Raw genomic sequence first — 19690 nt, forward strand, 5'->3', positions numbered from 1 at the left:
TTGACTCCAATACTTACATGGAATAGAGCACAGTCTAGTTCTGTCCTAGTAACAATAAATAGAAGTTACAAGGAGACCATTAAAATGTAAGAATCATTTTCCATATAGACAGTTAAAGCTGTCCCAAATGAAGATGGCCTTTCTTAGGAGGATAGGCACCACTGAAAATGTTGAAAGACTGAGCAATCCAGTGGTGGTTACTATAGAAGGGACTGAAGCACTGGAAAGGGGGAGTATATAGAGTAGTTTTCAAATAGTTTAGTAGATCCTTAATATCTGCAAAAAACCCAGGAGACTGTGTAATATGTTAGAATTTCACCTCTCCAGCCATAGTAGTTATTATTAATTTTATTTTATATATGGTGTTCCTCTGATGATTTCATTTTACAAAGGTATGTGCTGTTTAAAAATCTTGCAAACCATCAGAGAAGATGGTTTCTGAAGTCAATTCTGGTGTTATTCTTTTCAGATCTGGCAGAATTCCATCTCTATGCTGTGAGTAGCTCTGTTTAATGAAATTCTGGTACTCAGAAGGCTCAGAGAACCACATGTGAAAGAACAGCAGTAAACATGATGGTTACTACCAAGTCTGTGACTTGGGCAGGGGAAAAAAATTGATATGCGGAGAGACAGAAAAGACAACATTTAAACCAAAAGAAAAAAAAATACTCGCAGCCTTGAGATGTAAGACATTGGAGTGTTTTCCAGGAGTGAATGTTGTTCACAGCATTGTAAAAGAGAAAAAACCCCTGGCCTCCGAGGGTCTTCTAAATGCTGACACTCTTCAAATCAGATTTTATTTTCAGTGGAGCATTAACTTTATGAGTTACTTGCCGAAAACCTGAGTCTCTTAGGAGAGGGAAGAAGGCTGATTTCATTTCTGAGCATTTTAAGACCTCTGGCATAATTCCAGACAAAGAGTGCACCCTTCTTTGGCCATCCTCTTCTATAGAAAGGCAGTTGATAATTTAGAAGTATTTTCCCAGACATGATCTCATTTTGTCTCTCAACAATGACCTGAGGGACACAAGGACATATAATACATTTTTATCCTCATTTCCCACATGATAGAATTAAAAATCAGAAACATTAAGTGACCAGTCCAAATCATACTGCTACTAAGTAGAGGGGCCAGGATGAAATCTGCATCTTTTTCCTAAGTCCAAAACTCTTCTGCAGTATCTTCAGCACATGATTGCTTCAACTTAAGAGCTCTGATAAGGCTCGGGGTTCCCTTAAACATTGTGTTCCTTTTTATAATGTATTTGTGTTTGACATACAACTAACTGCTATTTGACATAGCCTTAGGCTTGAATATATATGTGAACAAAAGAAACCCCACTTGGATTCAAATAGTAACATCTCTATTAAAAATCAACAGTCCTCTAGAAATAAATAGATCTATTAAAAAAAAAAAAAACTTAATTCAGTGACTCAGCAAAATATACTGTGATAGCGTTTAGTAATTATTTTTCATTTTTTTGTTTTTTTAAAGTCTATTGTAAGAGAAGTATGCAGGAAAACAGGCTTTGCATGCTGTTTAATTTTCATCACCTCTTCTACTTCTTGAGAATGTCTGGCCTTTGCCAGCCTGCTGAATATCTGGCAGGTGAACTAGTCTTGGCAAAGCACTTGGAGCTTTATCAGATGAAAAACAAGTGTAAAGGGTCCAATTGGAAGCTAGATTCCCCCCAAGTGGTGCCCTTGAAGTAGATAAATTTTTCTTGACTTTTTAGTCAAGACTTTTTTTCTTTTGGTTTAAATGTTGACTTTCCTATCTTTCTGCATATCAAACTCTGGTTTGAGTCTTCAAAGTACAGACTGTCAGGTTCTAGGGTGCAAGAATTCCTTACAAAAAAAAAAAAAAAAAAATTCCAGAATGGCAGTAAATAGGAGAATTTAATCCATCTATATTCAAGGTAATTATTGACAAATAAAGAATAAATATTGGCATTTTATTAATTGTTTTCTGGCTGTTTTTCAGATTCTTTGCTCCTTTCTTCCTGTCTTGCTGTCTTCCTTTGTGATGCGATGATTTGCTGTCGTATCTTTTGAATCCTTTCTGTTTTCTTTTGTGTATCCACTATAGGTTTTTACTTTGTAATTACCATGAGGCTTACATAAAACATCTTCGCTTATAATAGTCTATTTTAAGTTGATAATAGCTTAACTTCAATAATGTATAAAACTCTACACTTTTACTCTCCTTTATATTTTTAATGTCTCAATTTATATCCTCTTATTTCTGTATCTACAAATGAATGATTGCAGCTGTACTTTTAATAGTTTTTGTTTTTTAACCTTTATACTAGAGTTATAAATAATTTACAAATCATCATTACAGCACAGATTGTGCGTTCCTAACCTAAACATCTGAATTCCAAAATGCTCAAACTCCAAAACTTTTGAGCACCAACTTGACCCCAGAAGTGGAAAATTCCACACCTGACCCCATGTAATGTGTCACAATCAAACTGCAGATGCACAACAACTTTATTTAGGGTCCCCAAGGCAGTTAACCTTTTAATCAAAACACAGCATTGTAGCGGAGAAAAATAAAAGCCTTCCACTGTTTGTTATTGCTATGTTGAACAGGTGATGTAGATATTCTGGTGATTATATTCTGTAGATATTCTGTGCTGCTTAACTACCCAGAACATACTATTTTTTTTTACTATATTAATTGTATGTCATATTTTTTACTGTTAAGTACTGATGTGTGAATAAACACAAGAAAATGATTGCTTATCGGTAGCATATAAATTCAGAGTCAGGAATGATGTTGACAACAAACAACTACAGATTCTCTACATGGGTGGCTGAGGTAGTGACACCTTTACTTTCTGATTGGTTCAATGTAGACAAGCTTTGTTTCATGCACAAAATTATTTAAAATGTTGTACAAAATTACCTTTAGGCTACATGTAAAGATATATGTGAAACATAAATGAATTTTGTGTTTAGACTTGGGTCCTATTGCTAAGTTATCTCATTCTGTATATACAAGTATTCCAAAATCTGAAATCTTAAGCACTTTGATCCCAAGCATTTTGGATAAGGGATACTCAACCTGTATTAGAATATTCTAAATTCGACTATATACTTACTTTTACCAGTGAGTTTTATACTCTCATATTGTAATTAGTATCCTTTTATTTCAGCTTGAAAACCTCCCTTTAGCATTTCTTGTTAGGTTTAGTGATGATGAACTCTCTCAGCTTTGTCTAGGAAAGTCTTTTTCTTTCCTTCATTTTAAAAAAAAAACAGATTCGCTGGGTAAAGTTTTCTTAGTTGACAGTTCATTTATTTTTTTTTTCTTTTAGCACTTAGGCTATATCATCTCATGCCCTCCAGGCTTGCAAAGTTTCTACTGAGAAATCTGGTCATAGTCTTATGGTGGTTCTCTTGTGTGTGAGAAACCTCTTTTTTCTTGCTGCTTTCACAATTTTCTCTTTGTCTTTGATTTTGACTGTTTGATTATAATATGTCTTGGTGAAGTCTTTCTTGGGTTGTATCTGATTGTAGACTTTTGAACTTCATATACCTAAATGTCCATATTTCCCTACAGATTTAGAAAGTTTTCAGCCATTGTTTCTTTAAATTAGCTTGTGCTCCTTTTTCTCTCTCCCTTCCTTCTGGTATATTATAATGCAAATATTAGCTCTCCTGATAACACCATCAATAAATCCCATTGATTTTCTTCATTCCTTTTCATTCTTTTTTCTCCCCTGATTGGATATTTTCAAATGATCTTTCTTTAATTTCACAGATTCTTTCTTCTGCTTGATGAAGTCTGCTGTTGACATACTCTATTGCCTTCTTTAATTCATTCATTGTATTCTCAGCTTCAGAATTTTTTTAAAAAATAATTTCTCTGTATTGAACTTATAATTTTGTTCATGGTTTGTTTTTCAGATTTCATTGAGTTGTCTATCTGTGTTCTCCTGCTGTTTGTTGAACTTCCTCAAAATTATTATTTTAAATTGTTTGTCAGGCAATTCATAGTTGTCCATTTATTCAGGGTTGGTTACTAGTATATTATTGTGTTCCCTTGTTGGTTTCATGTTTACTTGATTTTTAAAATGTGTTCCTTGAAGTTTTGCATTGCTGTCTTTGATTTGAAGAAACAGTCACCTCCTTCAGCCTTTACTATCTTCAGGAGAGAAAGTTTTTCACCAAACAGCATGGCTAATGATTCTGAGGCTCTCTCTGACCTTTTCTGTGGCTGCATCTGTTCCACATCTCTTGTTCCCTCTAATGTGGACATTCTTGAGATATTTTGCCTTCTTTCAATCCTGCGAAGCCAGGCTGGATGCTAAGAGCCTCCTGCGTGTTTTCCCTATGGTAGTGCTCTGAAATGTTTAAGTTTGAATGCCTTCTCCTGATCCTGCAGAGTCCAGATGGCTGTCTGCACAAGATGCTTGAATTGCTATCTGTGAAGGTGTGCTGGGGAACTAGCCTGGTGTGGATGGTGAGCCATGGAGTGTCTAGAGTGTCTGTGGATCAGCTGGGAGGTGTTTAAAAATCAAAAATTCCCAAGTGGCTCATGGGAAGGCTTCCTGATAGAGTCTGTAGAGTGATTAGTGGAATCTGTGGCCTCTTCTCCCTGCTTCTGGTATCTTCCAACCACTCAGTTGTGCCAGTCTCCTCAGTATTCTGGGTGGAATGATAGTGGGCCTCTTGGACAGTGTCCTGTGTAGCTAGGGGAGCAGGACACTAATTCACTATGCTCTTATTTTCCTGTTGGAAAACTTGTGTGCTGAGGATGGTGTCTTTCACCATTGAACTGTGCTGCCTTGCTGGAGGGGTGACATGGGTAAAGTAAAACTCTTCTTCTTATCCTCCTCAGTGTGACTATTCTCAGATTTTTTTTCTCTAATGGTGTGCTGGAACTTCTTTACTGTATTCCCTGACTCCCACAAATGTACACTAATTTGTGCTAGTTGTCAAAATCAATGCTTCCATGGGGATTGATGGTAGAAAGCTCCTATGCTGCCATCTTTCTGATATCACTCCTCATTTCCAGCTCTTCATGTTCCTACTTATATTTTTTCTCTGAGCTCTGCTTGTCAGTCTTGTTCCCTGCACTCCAATGTATTCTGAGGGTATATTTCTGTTCTTCACCTTTGTAGTTAGTTTCACAAAAGCAAGAACTCAGATGGATCCTAGAGTTAGCAGTAGAGTCAAAAGTCAAAGTGTGGTTCTTGAAGATGAGTTTTATGAAATATTCTGGTATAAAGGGGTTCCATATTCAACTAAATACTAAATCCCATCTGTGAAGAATCATAGTGCATATGGGATATCCTACGATTAAGAAATGAATTGTTCTTTGTTTAACCCAGCAATTCTCAAAGTTAGCCATGTGCTTATCCCTTGCTTACCTTCTCCCTTCTCTCCTCTGAATTGAAGAGAGGAGTGGAAGGGAGGAGGCATCCTGGCAAGCTGCATTTTTCAGGCTTCCATGTCAACTAGCTTTCTGACCCTGATGTGAGACTGGTGGGAGACTGGAGGATAGAAAGCAAGAAAAGGTCAGCGTATTCTCCCTGCCCTGATCCACCTAGGGCTTCAGTGGAGTCTTCTGCAACAGCAGTGCTTCTTCCATAGGAAGAGCAGACAAACAGATTCTCAGTGGTTCCGAGTTCTCCTGGGTAGCTTCAGATCCATTTTGTTCTTTTGTACCAAGAGCAGTAAGGGTTTCCTGTTACTGCTAATCTATGAGTGAGTTGTTTTGCAAGTGGTAGGCCAGGTGGTTTTCTGAAAGTATCTAGCATTTTGCATGCCAGGACTCATGAAACATGCTCACTGTCTTTGTAGCACAGCACTATTTGCATAAATGTCAGCATAGGGAGATTATTGGTTATTAGCTTCATGAAATCTGCCTCTGCATCATGCTTCTAGATTTTCAGAGATCTATTAATCCAGATAAGTGCCATGGCCAGTTTGTTGGTAAGCAGCATGTTCTATCCTAAGGCCTTTGAGCAACTGGGTTCCTAGATCTGGATCTGTCCCTACTGCCTGGTGAAAAGCTTTTGTATCACCACTGACACTTTCTCACATATGTGAGGTTGCTGATAAGTGCCCATATTCTCTACAGCGACAGAGAAATGATGAGTAGTCCAAGCCAGATACTGAGCTCTGCCCCACAAGCATACCCCATTTGGAGATGAAGATGGGGCCCCTCCAAACAAGTCTGAGACAATATATTAAGTCACTGATTCCTGGGTAGCATTGACTGCTACACCTTTTCTGGCAAAGATCAGTATCACGTATATGTTAATATTGGTACCCAAAGATATTTATGTTCTAATCTCTAGAACCTGTGAATATGCCGCCTTACATGGCAAAAGGACTCTGCATATATGATTAAATTTAGGATTTTGAGATGTGGGATTACCTCGGACTATCAGGTAGACCTAACGTAATCACAAGCGTTCCTGCACAGATGCAGGAGCGTCTCAGTAAGAAGAGATGTGACGACAGAAGCAAAGTCGGAATGATGCAGGCCATGAGCCAAGGAATGCAGGCAGTCTTTAGAAGCTGGAAAAGGCCAGGAAACAGTTACTCCCCTAGAGCTGTCAGAAAGAACATGGTGCTACCACCCCATTTTATATTTCTTATCTCTAGATCTATATATATATTTTTCATTTTAAGCCATTAAGTTTGCGGTAATTCGTTATAGCAGTAATAGGAAACAAACATACCAAGAGTCTGCAGGGAAAACATAACTTGGGTAACTGAAAATTTGGAAGTTCCTTCAGCCTCTCAGCCGGTCTCATCCACTTGCTTAGTTGAGGCTGGTTTGTCATTCTCAATTCAATCACACCTACTGTTCTTTGAAATAATAGTTTCTATAATAATAATACATGCTAGGTGATTTTTTTCTCCTTCCTTACACGTTGATATACAATTTGGTGGAAGGTTAAAATTTAACATAAATTCCAAATGATTCTCCACATTATCAAACTTGCATACCTTCCAAATGCAGTGCTACAGAGACTTTGAAGAGGCTCTGACATTATCAGCAATCTTCTGAATGCAAGGATACCCAGCCAGAACAGCAGAGGGGAATTTTTTGGAAGGTTAACAAATATCTCACAGAACAGGAGCAAAGGCTTAAAAGCCAAGCCTTGGAAGGCGGGACTAGGGCAGGAATCAGAGCCAAAGATAGAGTCAGGACAATCACATTAATACAATGTCAATGTCTCCCTCCCTCCAGCCTTCCTTTCTCTTTTTCTGTCTCTGATTTAGTCTTTTTCTCTTCTCAGTTTTCTCTCTCTTTTTCTGTCTCTTGCTCTGTCTCTATTTTCTCTCTCTTAACATACAGCCTTCTTTCTGAACATCAGTTTTGGGCTCCCTTTCAAAAGGCAGGAGATCTTCTATACAAGCAGACACAGCAGCTAGCAATAGCTCTTGCTCTTTCAGGTTCACAGAAGGAAGAAAGCTTTCCCCAGGGGAACACACTGATTGGCCAGGCTAGAGTCATGTGCCAAGGCTGTGGGATTGTGCAAGAAAATGGAAGATACTGTTTGGACTCTGTGTTACTTCAGTGAGAAAAGGAAAGGGGTGGTAGGAGGTGGTGGGGGCAATGTTCAAAAGAAGAATATGGAAAGCAGGCTGCAGATAAATGTCCATTTGAGGCTTTCTTTTTTTTTTTTTCCCATAAAGTCTTGCTCCTTTGCCTAGACTGGAGTACAGGACATGATCATGGCTTACTGTGGCCTCAAACTCCAGGGCTTTAGCAATCCTCCCACTTCAGCCTTCTGAATAGCTGGGACTACAGGCATGCACCACCAGGCCTGGCTAATTTTTAAATATATTTTTATAGAGATGGTGTCTTGCTCTGTTGCCCAGGCTGGTCTCAAACTCCTGGCCTCATGTGATCCTCCCACTCTGGCCTCTCAAAGTGCTGGGATTAGAGGCATGAGCCACCATGCTTGGTCACTGGGTATTTTTAAAGACTAGAGTGAACCTATGACCGATGACACAGAACATTACCTCTCATATAGAAAATGCTTAAGTTTGGGCTCTCAGAAAACATCACACAGTAAGACCATACAAATTTAAAATTTAAATTGCATAGATGTTATAGAAATATTCTAGTGGTTTCTTTGTATCTTCTCAAATTTATAAACATGTAAGTTTGTATATATATATGCACAGAGACATTTGAAATTTTCATTTATAATTCTCATTTGTAAAAGAGATTTATTCAGAAACATTCAAATTCAGCACTACAAAGAAAATTGCTTGTCTAATCTCCTAGGACTTTAATAACATGAGTTTCCTAAACATGACATAGGTAGATAAACATATTGTAGAACTAAAATTAATAATTGTTGATTTATTCACCAGTTTTATAAATGCTCCTAGATTTAAAACTTCAGTACCACCTGTTTTCTTTGACACACATTCCTGAGACAATTGGTCTTAAAATATTTTAAAATCTGTAGTGGGAAGCAAATAGAGTCAGCCTATTAGGAAGTATTTCCCAGTAGAAATTCTTTGTGGACCTGGTTTAAGAAACAAATCTCATAACTATATATTATCATTTGTATTGTTAGTAAGAGTTAAAATTTTAAAATATATGTTACCTTGAAACATTTAAATAAGCTTCCTTTAACATTGTTTATATCGTTATTTGCCCAGGAAGATTTCTTTTTAATAGACGTTACAGAGAGATGTTTGTATCAAGTTTTATCCAAACAATGTGATTCTATGGGGGCAGTCTTGTTCTGAATTAACAAGCTTCCCATAATTCGATATCTCTGCGTAGGCAGCAATGAAGAAGCTTGAAGCATCAGGGAAGAGCTTGAAATCAACAGCAAGATGAATGAGTGTTACAAAGATCGAATCTTACTTTATACAGATAGGGTTATATATAGTTTCATTTCTGGAAATTACTGAAGGCTCACTGAGCATCACAGAAATACTACTCCGGTTTGGCTGCAGAAATTCTTTCTGGCTTAGAACTGCTTATATTTTAAGGGAATAGTCCTCTTCTTAAGCCTGGATCTAGGAAAGGGTGCTGTAGAAATGGTAGTTCTGACGTACTGTGACGCCTAAGGTGCTCGGTTTGAGCATGCCATGCCTTTGCCAGTGATAAATGGCAAACACTTACATAACAGTTACTACATGCCAAGCAGGCCTGCAAACAAATTAGACATCCCACAAGTAGTCAGCATAAGCCCAAACACTTAAAATATCTACAAAGTCAGTGATTACACGATTGGCCATTAGCTCACAAAATTGATTTTTTTTTTATATGTGAAATACAGGATAGTGAAATATGAGCTGTGCAGTCTGTTTGGTTCCATCATTTACTATCTGGATTCAGAAAAAAATGAGCCTTTTAGAACCTCATTTTCCTCATCTTGAAACTGGAGAGAACATATGCTTACTCCCCTTCCCATGAATAGGGGCCAAGGAAAGTCTGAATGGGATGACCAGAACCGTGGTGCCAGAGCTGAAGTTCAGGCCTTCAGTAGAGACTTTGGCAGAGAGTATCAGCCTTTAGCTGGCCAGCACACCCAGAGGAGTGTAAGTCAGCATCCTTATCAAAGATGGTTACCAAGGTGAGATATACATCTGATGATATCACCTTGATGATATCCCAGGGCTCATCCAAACTTTGGGAAACTGAAACCATCAATTTAGCATTTGCTGATTTTCCTGATCACTATACTTGGGTAAGAAAATTGTAGGAATTCTAAACTTTTGATATAAGCATTAGAGAAAGAGATTGAATTTCTTCATTAACTCAACATACTTTAGGTTACAAGGAAAAGGCTTAGTGGATTTGCTAGCATGCACCTTCTCTAAATCATCTTAGTTATCTAAGATGAATTTACACTAGAATGGGAGAATTCATAAATGGGGGAAATATCCTAGAAGGCCTTTGAAAAGGGGTATTATAGTTTGGTTTGGGGTTCACATTCACTGAGTAACAACAAAAATGACTTCTTTACATTTAGTTATTGTTTTGAAACTATTGCAAATACATTGAAATACAAAAATTGCTCTCCTCCATGGAAACCTGTGTGTTCCTACAATAGTTTTTAATGCATACGAATTCTGTTCATGGCCATTTTGTTTTTATTTGCATTCCAATTTCAATAGTGAGGACAGAGACAACTGTGTAAATAAAATAAAATTAAAAACATTTTAAACTCATAATAGTGAGTACATTTTGATGAAAAATGAAGGAGGTTAGGTATCCTGAAAAAAACTTCCCAGTAAAAACAGAGTGCCGAATGAAATATTGTATACGCCTTTTAAAATGTAAAACTCTTTTATACTCACAAAGAAAGTAGAATGGAAAACTGCAGCTAATTCTTTAGCTACCTTCAGGGAATTTGACAATTTCTATGCCCAGAGTTTTGAGTATTAAAGGTGTAGGTATTAAAAGGGGTAACAAGATGTGGAATTGGACCAGCTTAAAGCTGAGCTCCCTAAAGACCCTTAACCTCAGGAAAAGTTTGCTGTATTATTCTTTATACATTTTTGTATATTTAAATATTGTACAATAAGCTCTAAAAGGCATTAAAAGAGTGGAAAACTACACTTTTGTTCTTGAGGGTCATCTAAACTAATTCTTATTCACTTAGCTAATATTAAAGTGAATTTTTACTTTAAAAATTTAAAAAGTTTTGTTCCAAAATTCTTTTTTGAGTCGGGGTCTTGCTCTGTTGCCCAGGTTGGAGTGCATTGGTGTGATCATAGCTCACTGCAGCCTCAAACTCCTAGGCTCAAGCAATCTAATCCCCCCACCTCAGACTCCTGAATAGCTGGGACTGCAGGTATTTGCCATCACCCTGCCTGGCTACTTTTTTTAGAGATGGTGTCTTGCTATGTTGCCCAGGTTGGTCTCAAACTCCTGGCCTCAACAAATGCTTCTGGCTCAGCCTTCCAAGTAACTACGATGACAAGTGCAAGCCACCATGCCCAGCTACAACCATTTTAAATTTAATAATGTTGACACATAGTGGTATAATCAACACTAGATAATTGGTTCTGAAGGATGAGAGGTATGACATGAATAAGCCCATACACTAGCGATCTAAAAGCAATTTCCATTTTTTGTTGGTTTTACAGTCTGCTTATTCAACCAAAATAAGTGGAGTACAGGGTCTTCTGAGTAATTGAATACATATAATGCATGGGTTGAAGCCACTGCCTACATACCCCAACTTCTCCAGTTTGTACTGCTCTTCCTGGTGCTGATATTCAAGAAGATTCCTTTGGTTTTCCCTTCAAAGAGATAAACCTCACACCAGTGCAGACGGCCCACCCAGGGAGCACACAGGCTCCTAAATGACTAGATTCTAGTTGTAAATGATCTTCCTTGGGTCTGTCATAGGTGGAGACTGGCCTTGGTAATGAAACCACTTGGCAAAACTGGATGCATCTTTTCAGATTCAGTGTCTCGGAGCATAATCTGAAACAAGTAAAAGTGAGAATCAAAATGTTAGCATTCCTGATGAGATGGAATATAGATTTTTTTTCTTAATAAGAACAACAGCCTTCATTTTGTGCCAAAAATGTTCTAAAACCTTTTTTATCTTGTTTGATCCTCGAAACATTCCAGAAGAAAGATATAACAATTTCTATTTTATAGGTGAGGAAATTGAGGCTCAGAGATATTAAATATGTTGCCAACATATTAAGATGTTGGCAGAATTAGTTGTGGAGCCAGGATTTAGACCAAGGCAGTTCATCTCCCCAAATAAGGTTCTAGGCCTTTTATTTTTTTCAGCCATCAAAGAAGATGGCTTTGCCAGGCCAATAGGGGTATACTGGCTTTTTTTCATCTCAGCTAACCTTGGGGTAAGTGCTAGGGAAATACCTAGCTTATATGAAAAGAATCTTTTTGTCCTGGTTTTGATCTAGTTCCCTGGCAGGCTGGTTAAGACTTGTCTTAACACATACATTTCTCTTGCCAAAGCACACGTGGTGTGTTTGGACATATGGTCTCATTTTTATGATCTTTTAACCTTTACATATTTTAAATATTTCATGGTGGGATTAATTATTTGTGGTGACCAGGATTGGCAGCTGGTCCAATGGGGCCATGTTTGGAATCCCTAAGGAATGAGAGGGTTGATACTCTGTGGAACATAACTTTTAAAGATAAATATGTAAATATGAATATAAAGGAGAAATTTCTGACATACTCATTAATGATCAGAGCCTAGTGATGTCTTATGGTAAATTGGTACATTTACTCTGAGACCTATCACTATAAATGGTTTTGAAATTAGCCTTATTGTGCTTCTAGCCTTTAAAAAATGTATACCTATTGGGTAATCTGAATTGCTTAGAAAGTGACCATCTAACTCATCCTTGCTTTTTATGCTCTGAATGAATAGTTGAACTGGAAGCATTAAAATACTGAAAAGAGTAAGACTGGCTTAAGGACTTCAACTTTATTGAGTCTTAAAAATATGCCTCAGGTAAACTTGATGGTGAGATCTCTAACCTCATAGTATTCAAATAACTTTAATGCAATTTTAACTACAGAATGGGATGGTAAACCAAATTCTTATCCATGTTACCCAAAGTAGGCCTCGACAAGGTAGCTAAAATAAAATTAACAACGTTTGTGAAACACCAAGTAGAGTCCAAATCAGAAGAGGTGTGCTCTCCAAAGACCTTATATAATATAGAACTCATATGTAGAGCATATGTTTATCATTGCTTCAACTGATTAACTTCCACAAACCATGTTGGTGGACTCATATGAGTTTGCTTGTAGAAGTAGTAAAGAGTCTAGATTCTGTGGCACAGTTTCCTTAGGTTTGATTCCACTGAATAAGCTTGTGGGCCTAAATCCTGAATATTTGGAAAGCCTTTTTCCCTACCTTATAAACATGGGTTTCACGATATTGATTCTTCCTATCCATGAGCATGGTATGTTCTTCCATTTGTTTGTGTCCTCTTTTATTTCACTGAGCAGTGGTTTGTAGTTCTCCTTGAAGAGGTCCTTTACATCCCTTGTCAGTTGGATTCCTAGGTATTTTATTCTCTTTGAAGCAATTGTGAATGGAAGTTCATTCATGATTTGGCTCTCTGTTTGTCTGTTACTGGTGTATAAGAATGCTTATGATTTTTGCACATTAATTTTGTATCCTGACACTTTGCTGAAGTTGCTTATCAGCTTAAGGAGATTTTGGGCTGAGACAATGGGGTTTTCTAAATATACAATCATGCCATCTGCAAAGAGGGACAATTTGACTTCTTCTTTTCCTAACTGAATACCCTTGATTTCTTTCTCTTGCCTGATTGCCCTAGCCAGAACTTCCAACACAATGTTGAATAGGAGTGGTGAGAGAGGGCATCCCTGTCTTGTGCCAGTTTTCAAAGGGAAAAACAAGAAATGGGGAAAGGATTCCCTATTTAATAAATGGTGCTGGGAAAATTGGCTAGCCATAAGTAGAAAGCTGAAACTGGATCCTTTCCTTACTCCTTATACGAAAATTAATTCAAGATGGATTAGAGACTTAAATGTTAGACCTAATACCATAAAAATCCTAGAGGAAAACCTAGGTAGTACCATTCAGGACATAGGCATGGGCAAAGACTTCATGTCTAAAACACCAAAAGCAACGGCAGCAAAAGCCAAAATTGACAAATGGGATCTCATTAAACTAAAGAGCTTCTGCACAGCAAAAGAAACTACCATCAGAGTGAACAGGCAACCTATAGAATGGGAGAAAATTTTTGCAATCTACTCATCTGACAAAGGGCTAATATCCAGAACCTACAAAGAACTCAAACAAATTTACAAGAAAAAAACAAACAACCCCATCAAAAAGTGGGCAAAGGATATGAACAGACATTTCTGAAAAGAATACATTCATACAGCCAACAGACACATGAAAAAATGCTCATCATCACTGGCCATCAGAGAAATGCAAATCAAAACCACAATGAGATATCATCTCACACCAGTTAGAATGGCGATCATTAAAAAGTCAGGAAACAACAGGTGCTGGAGAGGATGTGGAGAAATAGGAACACTTTTACACTGTTGGTGGGATTGTAAACTAGTTCAACCATTATGGAAAACAGTATGGCGATTCCTCAAGGATCCAGAACTAGATGTACCATATGACCCAGCCATCCCATTACTGGGTATATACCCAAAGGATTATAAATCATGCTGCTATAAAGACACATGCACATGTATGTTTATTGCGGCACTATTCACAATAGCAAAGACTTGGAATCAACCCAAATGTCCATCAGTGACAGATTGGATTAAGAAAATGTAGCACATATACACCATGGAATACTATGCAGCCATAAAAAAGGATGAGTTTGTGTCCTTTGTAGGGACATGGATGCAGCTGGAAACCATCATTCTTAGCAAATTATCACAAGAACAGAAAACCAAACACTGCATGTTCTCACTCATAGGTGGGAACTGAACAATGAGATCACTTGGACTCGGGAAGGGGAACATCACACACCGGGGCCTATCATGGGGAGGGGGGAAGGGGGAGGGTTTGCACTGGGAGTTATACCTGATGTCAATGACGAGTTGATGGGTGCTGACGAGTTGATGGGTGCAGCACAGCAACATGACACAAGTATACATATGTAACAAACCTGCACGTTATGCACATGTACCCTAGAACTTAAAGTATAATAATAATAAAAAATAAATAAATTAATTAAAAAACAAAAAAAAAACAAAAAAAAAAAACATGGGTTAATTTTGTCCTCCAAAGAACATTTGGCAATGTCTGGAGACACTTTTGTTTGTTAAACTGGGGAAGAGGATGTCACTGTCATCTAGTGGACAGAGGCCAAGGATGCTGTTAAACATTCAGCAATGCACAGGAGAGTGTCCCACAACAAAGAATTATTTGACCCAAAATACAGTAATTGTTGAGGCTGAGAAACCCTGCTATAAACCAAGATCACCTAAGTTAGTTTTTGTAGATCCCGGCTATTTCCTGATTAGATCTCAGAAAAGTTTCTTGCACTGTACAGTTCAATTAAAAAATGGAACTGAATAAAGCACCTGGGGAGAATTTAGTCTCCAGGTTGATTAATAATTGTTTTGAAATGTAAGCTTTGAAATCTTTCTAGATTTGTTATTAACTGTTTTAGCAAGGTCCTTTTTGATTATATCTAACGTATATTTATTCCATATTCAAAAAGATGACTTTGTTGACAGCTTAATATAACCTTTACTGCCTAAAAATACTCACTTATTGAACAGCAACTCTGGGTTGTTCAGACAAAGGGTCTTAATTCATTTTGTGTCGTTTTAACAGAATATGTGAGACACAATAAATTATAATGAGCAGAAATTTATTTCTTACCATTCTTGCAGGTTGCAAAGTCCAAGATCAAGGAAATGGGATCTTATGAGGGCCCTCTGCCATGAGGGTCACATGGCAAAAGGGCAAGAGAAGACAAGAGAGAATGCAAGAGGAGGCCAAACTTATCCTTTTATGATGGCATTAATTCCACTCATGAGGGTATAGCCCTTATGGACTCATCACCTCTTAAAGGACTTACTTCTTACTTCCATTACGCTGACAAATTGCAACATGCGTTTTGGAGAGGACAAACATTCAAACCATAGAATTATGCTCCTGCCCACCCCCACCTAAATTCATGTCTTCACACACAAAATACATTCATTGCTTCCCAGTAGCTCCAAAAGTCTTAACTCATTCTAGCCCCAGCTCAGAAGTCTAAAGCCCAGAGTCTCATCTAAATCAAATATGGGTGAAGTCCAAGGCACAATTCATCTTGAGGGAAATTCTTCTCCAGCTGTGAGTCTGTGAAATCAAAACAAATTATGGGCTTCCAAGATACAATGGTAGGACATAGACTAGACATTCCCATATCAAAAGGGGTAAATAGTCAAGAAAAAAAAGGAGTAACTGGTCCCAAGCAAGTCCAAAATCCAACAGGGAAAACAACATTAAATCTTAAAGTTGGAGACTAATCTTTCTCAAGTTCATGTCCCTGGGCACACTGGGGTGGGGTTGGTCCACCAACATCTTAGGCAATCCTGCTATATAGCTTTACTGGACTCAGCCCATGCAGGAGCTCTCACAGGTTGGAGTCTCATTCCTGCAGCTCTCCCACACTGTCATTGCTCACTGATAGCTCTACAGTTTTGGGGTCTTGGGGGTAGCCCCATCCCCATAGCTCTACTAGGCCTCATGGAGATTCTCCACAATGGCTTTTACCTCTTAAAACAGTTACAATGGCAATTAAATTTCAACATGAGTTTTGGAGTGGACAGACAGTCAAACCGCAGCACTAATGTTTTACATGAGGAATAGGTAGACTGTAGGTAAGGCTATTTCAGCAAATATTATTATTAGAGATTTCACTATTTCAATAAAAATGAAACCAGAGACTATATCATTCATGGCTTTATTACTTATCGTCAGAAATCCTTTATCAGCTCACTGGCACAAGCTGGACATACAGTCCTACTTAAAATTGACATTTAGACAGTGATGGCTGCATAAAAGAGTCAGGATTAATAGTAATCATCCCATTAAATTTTGTACTAGGTTAAAATGAAAAGGCTGTACACTGCCCTCAAGTCCATTTCTATCTCCACCCTTTCACTTGTTTCTCAATTATCTGATAGTTCTCATAAAGGGTTGGATGCATTTATCCTTTCTCAGTGGATAGAAAAAAAATCCTTTATGTGATTTAAAAAATGTTATTATTTGAAAGAAAAGTGGCTGAAATAAACAACTGGCCCTGTTAGCCAAGTACATCAGATGGAATTCTTAATATTAATTATACTAAGCCAAATCTATTTTTGGCTGTATCCTCTAACCCTACTTATTTACTTTTAATTAATAAATAATTTATCTTGTCAAGTATACTAGGAAGTAGTATTACTGGAGTAAGGTGTGTGGGAGATTTAATGAATGTTCTTTTCCTTTGCTGTTATTGTTGCTTTGAAGTTATATGTGTTTTAAGCTTTTTTCAGCCTAAAATCATTACAGTCATGCTGTATGGAACAAAGAGAGGGTAGACAGGTATATAGCTTTGCTGAGCAGTGATGTTTAAGCTGATACCTGAATGACAGCAAGGATACAGTCATGGGATGATATGTAGGAAAGGTGTTTTAAGTACAGGACCAGGTTTGCCGGCAGAGTTGACCTTAGGAGGAGATTTCTGTGTCTGTGCAGAAGTTGCTCTTTATTCATGCACTCCTTCCCAGTGGAGCTCAAATACAGCCTCAGAAACTTTCTCTATGTAGACTTCAGGCAGCAATTATCAAAAAGTCAGACTTTTATTTTAGAAATAAAACCAACCCCTGCCCTAGTAATAATGGGATTTCAGGGGCAATGGAAAACACCTTTTGTCCCTACTTTCACTTTCTTCTGCCCTCCCCCAGTAAAGATTACACTATCCAATCTCGTCACTGGTATGTGGTATTATTTTTGACTGACAACACTGTCATCCCTTCAGCAATCAGAAAGTGGAAATTGATGCTTATACATCCTTTCTAGCTTTCTTCCTATCTTTTCTCTCTTCATGTCCCCTCTATGTCATCCCCTTATGATCTTACCTTATCTTACAGAAACTTACCTTAAGATAACTCCTTCCTAACATATCTTAATGTAATAAAAGCCATCTGTGACAAACCCATAGCCAGCATAATACTGAATGAGGAAAAGTTGAAAGTATTACCTCTGAGAACTGGAACAAGGCAAGGATACCCATTCTCACCACTTCTATTCGACACAATACTGGAAGTTCTAGACAGAGCAATCAGACAAGAGAAAGAAATAAAAGGCATCCAAATCAGTAAAGAGGAAGTCAAACTGTTGCTGTTTGCTGATGATGTGATTGTATAACTAGAAAACTCTAAAGACTTCTTCAAAAAGCTCCTAGAACTGATAAATGAATTCAGTAAAGTTTCAGGATACAAAATTAATGTACACAAATCAGTAGCTCTGTTATACACTGACAGTGACCAAGCTAAGAATCAAATCAAGAACTCAACCTGTTTTACAATAGTTGTAAAAAAATCCTTAGGAATATACCTAACCAAAGAGGTGCAAGACATCTACAAGGAAAACTACAAAACACTGCTGAAAGAAATCATAGACAACACAAACAAGTGGAAACCCATCCCATGTTTATGGATGGGTAGAACCAGTATTGTGAAAATGGCGATATTGTCAAAAGCTATCTACAAATTTAATGCAATTTCCATCAAAATACCACCATCGTTTTTCACAGAACTAGAAAAAACAATTATAAAACTCATATGGAACCAAAAAAAAGCCCACATAGCCAAAGCAAGACTATGCAAAAATAACAAATCTGTGGGCATCACATTACCTGACTTCAAACTATTCCATAAGATCATAGTCACCAAAACAGCATGGTACTGGTATAAAAATAGGCATACAGACCAATGGAACAGAATAGAGAACCCAGAAATAAAGCCAAATACTTAACAGCCAACTGATCCTTGACAAAGCAAACAAAAACATAAAGTGGGGATAGGAAACCCTATTCAACAAATGGTGCTGGGATAATTGACAAGCCACATGTAGAAGAATGACACTGCATCCTCATCTCTCACTTTATACAAAAATCAACTCAAGATGGATGAAGGACTTAAATCTAAAACCTGAAACCATAAAAATTCTAGAAGATAATGTTGGAAAAACTCTTCTAGACACTGGCTTAGGCAAAGTTCTTTATGACCAAGAACCCAAAAGCAAATACAACAAATACAAAGATAAATAGATGGGACTTAATAAAACTACAAAGCTTCTGCACAGTAAAAGAAACAGCAGAGTAAACAAACAACCAACAGAGTGGGAGAAAATCTTTGTAATGTATATATCCAACAAAGGACTAATATCCAGAATCTACAAGGAGTGCAAACAAATTAGTAAGAAAAAAAACAAACGATCTCATCAAAAAGTGGGCTAAGGACATGAATAGACAATTCTCAAAAGAAGAGGTACCAAATGGCCAACAAACATATGAAAAAGTACTCAGCATCACTAGTGATCATGGAAATGCAAATCAAAACCACAGTGTGATGCCACCTTACTCCTGCAAGAATGACCATAATCAAAAAATCAAAAAATAATAAATGTTGGTGGGGATATGGTAAAAAGGGAACACTTTTACACTACTGGTCATAAACTACTATGTAAACTAATACAACCACTATGGAAAACAGTGTGGAGATTCCTCAAAGAACTAAAAGTAGAACTACCATTTGATCCAGCAATCCCACTCCTCAGTATCTACTCAGAGGAAAAGAAATCATTATATGAGAAAGATACTTGGACGCATATGTTTACAGCAGCACAATTCGCAATTGCAAAAATATGAAATCAGCCCAAATGCCCATCAATCAATGAGCAGATAAAGAAATTATGGCATATACATACCATGGAATACTACTAAGGCATAAAAAAGGAACAAAATAATGGCATTCACAGCAACCTGGTTGAAATTGGAGACAATTATTCTAAGTGAAATAACTCAGGAATGGAAAACTAAACATCGCATGTTCTCACTCATAAGTGGGAGCTATGCTATGAGGATGCAAAGGCATAAGAATGATACAGTGGACTCTGGGGACTCAAGGGAAAGGGTGGGAGGTGGTTGAGAGATAAAAGACTACAAACTGGGTACAGTCAATACTGCTTGGGTAATGGGTGCACCA

General features: G+C 37.5%; 1 long non-coding RNA gene across 3 annotated transcripts in view; it reads right to left on the reverse strand.

Moving 5' to 3' along the window:
• Positions 1–7639: 7639 nt before the first annotated feature.
• The window catches only part of LOC135971257 (uncharacterized), a 366163-nt gene continuing 354112 nt past the window's right edge, over positions 7640–19690 (reverse strand). For all 3 annotated transcript variants that reach the window (XR_010587334.1, XR_010587335.1, XR_010587333.1), the window contains one exon: positions 7640–11434. This is a non-coding gene — a long non-coding RNA (uncharacterized lncRNA). The remainder of the gene's footprint in view (positions 11435–19690) is intronic.

Source organism: Macaca fascicularis, chromosome 6, assembly GCF_037993035.2.
Source record: "Macaca fascicularis isolate 582-1 chromosome 6, T2T-MFA8v1.1".
In the NCBI taxonomy this organism is placed as follows: Eukaryota; Metazoa; Chordata; class Mammalia; order Primates; family Cercopithecidae; genus Macaca; species Macaca fascicularis.